The sequence below is a fragment of the Hirundo rustica genome, chromosome 16, assembly GCF_015227805.2.
Source record: "Hirundo rustica isolate bHirRus1 chromosome 16, bHirRus1.pri.v3, whole genome shotgun sequence".
NCBI classification, from domain to species: Eukaryota; Metazoa; Chordata; class Aves; order Passeriformes; family Hirundinidae; genus Hirundo; species Hirundo rustica.
In genome coordinates this window covers 1,944,815-1,951,242 of record NC_053465.1, presented here as the reverse complement: position 1 = coordinate 1,951,242, position 6,428 = coordinate 1,944,815, and positions in this window count along the sequence as shown.

Here is a 6,428-nt window from a genome sequence, read left to right as displayed (position 1 = left end):
GAGAAGAAGTTCAAAGTTTCCAAAACTGGCCCACATTTGTATTTGTGTCAGAGATTTGTGCACTTTAACCCCAGCTCAGGATCCCTGCTCAGGACAGCGCTGGCACCCCAGGTAAATGCCATGCCTGGTTTGGATGGGGGAAGCCTTCTCCCATTGTCCATTTTGGATGTTTTTTTCTGCATCTTCAGGGTTTTAATCTTTCCCCCAAACCCAGAAATTCAATGAAATCAGTCCCATTGGATTTTAAAGGACTTTGGATGAGGCAAACAGACCGCAAGGAGATTTACAGGACTTTGCTCCAGCACTGCCAACTCAAGGATTCGAAAATTTCGAAGTCAGGACCTGCAGATCTGTGGCAAAATTACATTTAAAATTATAAATTCTGGCTCTTTTGCCTTTTTGTCTCTTGAACCCCCGTGGTTCACATTTCCCAGCTGCCCTGCCACGTTGGTGATTTAGTGAACCAGCTGCCAGCCACGTTTCAAGCATCAAATGCTGCAGATTATGATCAGCTGGCAAAAATCTTAAATTTTTTTTGAAGCAAGTTTTCCAAAACACTTTAGTCAATCCTGTTGAACGAGCAAATCAAAACACTGCAGGAAAACTTGACTTTAAATGGATGTTTTGCCAAGAAACAAAGAGCTGAATTTGGATTTGTGTTTACACTCGGGGGTATTCCCTGCGCCGCAGCTGGAGGTGTGATGTGAAAACCCTGGAATAAGCGTCCATATAAACAGGCAGCCCGGTGAATGCTCTGCATTTTGTCCTGATTTACCTGGATTTCATCCCACCTGAGCTTTGGGAATCACAGAATCCATCCCAGGTTGCTCCAGCTTGGGCACTTCCAGGGATCCAGGGGCAGCCACAGCTTCTCAGGGCCTCCCCACCCTCACGGGGAGGAATTTCTTCCAGCAATTAGAATAAACAGTGAAATTTGCCTTTGTACAGGCTGGCCAGCAGAGCAGCATCACCTCTTTATCCACCTTTATCTCGTGATAGACCAGACTTTTAGGCGTGTTCCAAAAGGCCAATACTCCAATTCTGGCTTGTGCTACAAGTTCCAACTGTGTGAATTAAGGACATTAAGTTATTCCCCTACTTGTTAAAAACATCCATGAAAAATTTTCCTCAGGAGCAGGGAAAAAAAACAAAAACAAAAAAAAACCAAGCCAACAAAACCCTTGCCACAATTTCCCTGAGTTTCAGAGCTGTTCTGGCCTTTGATTTCTGAGTTTTAGCAGGTTCTGGGGCAATGTCAGGAGAAAAGCTGGGAGGAGCTTGGTGCAGCACAAGAATTCTGCAGCATTCCGAGGCTCTGTGTAGGATTTAGTGCTTCATTTTGTGGCTTTACGACACCAAGGGGTTGCATTATTTGCAGTTTGCAGACTCACAGGGCTGTAAAATACAGTGTGCTTACGTTTTGGAATTAAAAAGCCATTTTCACCAATAAATCAAAGCAGATTGGAACCAATACAAAAATCTGTTCCTTTTACCAGAAGAATCTGAGCAGAAACTGGGCAAGGGTTCAAAGGCAGAGCACAGCCCAGGATGTATTTGGGTTTGCAGGGATGCAGGCAGTTGTCATTGGCTCCCTGATCATTAAATCAGCGCTGCTGAGGGGGCAGCACGGAATCAGCATTCCTCCTTTCTCTGCTCATTGTTCTTATCTCCTGGACAAGTTGATAAGGGGGAAAATGAAGCCAGGACATGAGTAATTACAAGGTCCAAGCGAGCTCCCTTGCCAGGGCTGGGGCAGATCTGTTCTGCAGGGAAAAGGACACTGCTTGAGAGAAAAGTGCATTTTCCTCCATAAAAACCATCCCATCCCATCCCATCCCATTGATCCCATCCCATCCCATCCCATTGATCCCATCCCATCCCATCCCATCCCACCCCACCCCATCCCATCCCATCCCATTGATCCCATCCCATCCCATCCCATCCCATTGATCCCATCCCATCCCATCCCATCCCATCCCATCCCATCCCATGGATCCCATCCCATTGATCCCATCCCATCCATCCCATCCCATCCCATCCCATCCCATCCCATCCCATCCCATCCCATCCCATTGATCCCATCCCATCCCATCCCAACAATCCCATCCCATCCCATCCCAGCCCAACTCCCATGGAAACTCCAGGGCCATCCAGGCCTGGATGAAAGGGAAATGTCCTGGCTGCGGGTTTGCTTGGGGTTCCTGTGGTGCCACCCAAGCTCAGGAGCAGGGCAGTGACCACGAACGCAGTCAGTCCTGTGCTCCCCTACCTCGGCCATGGAAAACCATCCAAAGGGAGACATTTCCCCCTGGGATGGCAGCTGCCTCCCTCCTGAAGGACTGGCTGCATGCACGGCTCAAAGAGCTGAAGTACTGGCTGCAAAAACCCTGCTAGCTTCAAAGATTGCTCCCCAGGATCCTGGAAAAAACTTGGATTATTTTTGAAATTAGCGTAAATTTATTGGCTTGCACTTTTTTCCCCCAAGTAAATTTCAGCAAGATGAAGAGAATATTTTGTTGGTCCAGGCTGGCCCCGCCACAGAGTTTGTTGGTTGGTTAAATTTTACACAGTAGGGGAAAAACAAAGGAAAAAAAAATAAAGAAAGAAGAAATGAGGTAGGGGAAAAAAAAATCTCCCAGATATTTTCTGACTAATTTTGTTTCTGTATCAGGGTGGTTGTAAAAATGCTGCTGAATGTGGAGATTAACACCAGTCACCAAGCAACTAACGTGGGGAAAAGGGATGAGCGTTAGCAGGAAAACAAGGATATGAGTAAAGCAAAAGCAGAGCTCTCCTTGTTCCAGGAGAAAAAAAAAAAAAAAAAAAAAAATCACTTCAAAACAATCTCCAAAACAAACAACACTTTTCACTTCGAAAACCCAAAACAACACCTCAGCGTTCGAGTAATTCCTGCCATTGGCTGCTCCCTCTCACCCAGCGCATGCTCCAGCAGGAAATATCCGAGCTGTACAAACAGCAGGCATCCAAGAATCTTTGTTTTCCCCTGAAATGCAAGGCCAATAACTCATCTCTTACTAACAAGTTCATATTTTTTTTTTTTTCCCCCAAGGTGCCTTTTCTCTTTTTTTCCCCTTTATTTTTTCCCCTTCTGTGCGTGCGCGCGCGCGCTCTTGGCGAAAATCGTCTGGAACAAAAAGAAAGCGGCTTCCCCTCCCGTGCTTTTGCTGTCTTTGCAGGCATTTATTTGCAGGAAGACAAAGCTGGGTTTCCTCTGTGTCTGTGACATCCCTGGGAGCGGAGGCTGCTGAAGGCCGGCCGCTCCACCGGCAGCTCACTAGGGCAGAAATAGCCAAAAAAAAAAAACCAAATAAAGGAAAAAAAAGGGGGAAAAAATATAATAAAAGGAGGCGGCTTGTCAAATTGGGAATTACAGGAGGTCAGCAAATTTGGGAACGACCGCAAGGGGAGGAGGGAGAAAGGGAGAGGCTTAACTAGGGCTGGGGGAGGAGGAAGGGTGGCACTGCCGCAAGGCCAGCGCTGCTTTTGACCTGCTGGCCCGCAGGGGCACCCGGCACCAGGCTCCTCCGGTTTTGGTGGTCTCAATGTGCCTAAAAACAGCATCCTGCTGTTCCTGCGCCCTAAAACCCTGTGCCCTCTTCTGCCTTTTGGGATTTTCCCAAAAAAACCCCCAAAAACCCACAGAAACCTGCGCTGCGTGCGCAGCACCTGTCCCTGCGACACCCAGAGTGACCTTTGGCCAGAGGCCAGCTCGGAGCAGCTCTGCAGAGGGAGCTCAGCCCCTTTTGGAGAGGTTTTGGCATCGCATCCCCATGGTCTGAGCGCTCATCGCCTGGGCTGGGCCGGGATGTCACCGGGGAGTTTCCTTCAGCTTGGGGCAGAGCCGCAGAACTCACACCCACAGGAGGGTTTGGTCCCTGCCAGAGTCTCCTGTTACTCACCCAGGGAACTCCAGAAAGCAGAGGGAGCCCAGGGCCGTGCAGGGAGAGCAGGAACCCCAAACTCCTGCCTTCTGGTGTTCCCCCAGCGCCCTTTGCTTTCTTTAGAATCCTGCTGACCAGCCCCGGCAGCGCCAGCACAGCTCCTGCCCAAGCTGCACGAGATGCTCTCCCTCCACCTGCCCGTTCTGTAATGCTTGACAAATCCCTGGATTTCATTTTTATTTTTCTGTCCCAATCCCCGTTTATCCGGGGATCCTGATCCCATTTATCCGCAGTTCAGTATAAAAATTTTACATTCCTTAGATATCTTTTTAAAAAAAAAATGTTTCTGCAGGTGTTATAGGGAAGCTAAAATTAAAAGTAAGATCTCTACGCAGCCAAAGAGCTTAAAAACAAACAAATAATTGTATTTCCAAAGAGCACTGTGATTCCTGGGCCAGCTGGGGGTGGTGAGGGTGAAGAGTCTCCTGCCCTGTGAACACTTGGGAACGGCATTCCCGGGTGTTTGGCCTACCACAGCACAATAAACCATAAGGCAGGAGCTGGTGGAGCCTCTGCCCGGCTCCCAGGGCTGCACACAGGGCACTGCTGTTCTTGCCTTTGCTCACATGCAGATGCAGAACCCAAATCAGCAGCTCCCAGTTAACTATTTATTCAAATCCAGCTCAACCAGCTGATTGTTCCCAAGCTTCTCCCCTGCACTATCCATTCTTGGGGACGTACAATCGGTCCCCACGGAGCCGGCTCGGATGACAGAGCTCTTTTTTGGGCCTGGATAATGAGAGTGTGAGAGGATAATAAACAGTAAATACCGAATTTCCCTTTATAGACACAACCTCCCTCCCGCCAGGCCGATGTCTCTGCCCACAGACAGCGCCGAGATGGGGCACAGCGCTGAGCAGAGAGAGAAAAAAGCGCTTTGCAAACGTTTGTGAACCCTTCCCTGTGCCCTGGGTGATCCAGGGATGGGAGGTGACAGATCCCAGGGCAGGAGTCACCCCCAATAAATGTGGCATCTTTGAGGAGTCACACCTGGACGTGGCACATTCCCAGTTTCCAATCCTGCGGTTCAAATCCGTCCCAACTTCGCATTGTCTGACTGGGGGGGGTTAGAAGTCCAACATTCTGATTTGTTAATTTTTAACCTGGGCATGGAAAAACGTTGTGATTTTTTTTTTTTTTTTTTTTTTTTTGATGGAGAAGTAAAATTAGCAAATCCACACCCCCCCCCCCCCCTTCCTGGTTTCCACACTCAAATATAAAAACACCCAGTTAAGCCCCACTAGAACCATCCAGCAATAACTAAACTAGATAACCCATTTGGGCTTAATCCAGCCTGAACAAAGGCAGCAGTTCAAGTTGAAACTGAAAGCCAATATTTAATATCTGAGCTGCTAAAGGCAGCGTTTGGTGGAACTTTAACAGAATCGCCAAAGTTTAACAACTGGGGAGGGGGGAGCTGTGAATTTTTACCTTCTGTTTATTGCAAACAGAAAGGAAACATTTTCAAACAGCAGCTGAGGAAGCTTACAAACGAAATTACATGAACGTGGCTCCTCTGGGAAGGAGGAAGTCCTGCTCGCATACATATGTTTTATGCAGCAGAACTGTTTACTTTATTTGTAAACCCTTCCAAACACTGTCCAAAGTTCAGCCTTTGTTCAAGGTAAGAATGTAATTGCACCGCCCTGAGATGCAAGAGAATCAATAAAGTTGGGATTCACCAGAGGAAGACAATTTGGAATTAAGAAAAAGCAATTTAAACACTCTTAATGCCTCTCCTCCCTCCCCTCCTGCTTAATGACTCTCGTCCCCTTAAGAAATCTTTGAAGGAAGCCAAAAAGCACGAGCAGTGTGTTTAAAGGTCGTGCGTGTGCGCTCTGCTGCTCGCTGCAATGTGCCTTTGAGAATCCCTCCAGGACGCTCCTGGTTTACATTTTCATCCCAGCTTCATTTTTAGGGAAGACACAGCAATGCCCAGGCTTTATACACAACCTCTGAGATGCGCTTGATTTTGTTAATTAGGCTCTTGTCGGGATTTTCAGCAGCGAAGCCGCTCCGTGGAAGTTCAATGGAGATTTATTTTCAAGCACAGAGCGTACTTAGAGAGAAATAAAATTAGGGAAATAGGAAGGCATGTTGAATATAGGCACTCCTTCTGCAAAGATAAATGATTTAGTAATGAATAGATTCTTCAGGCCATAAAAAAATCCATTTATTTTCTTTTGAATTTCAACCAGAGGTCCTGCACTTTCCCACCCGGTTACAATCAGTTAAAATGAGAATACAGAGAATGAAACCAGTGTACAGGCAGAGACGGCAACAACCACAATGTATAATAACAAAAAGAAGTTAAATTAACCAACATTTCAGAAGAGGCAGCGTTTGCACAGGGAACTGCTGGTTTATTACCACGCCAAGGGGGAGGAAGATGAGCTCCAAAATACACAACACTTACAAATTAACAACAAGCTGCCAGATTTTAGGCAACTCATTAAAACGGAGGAT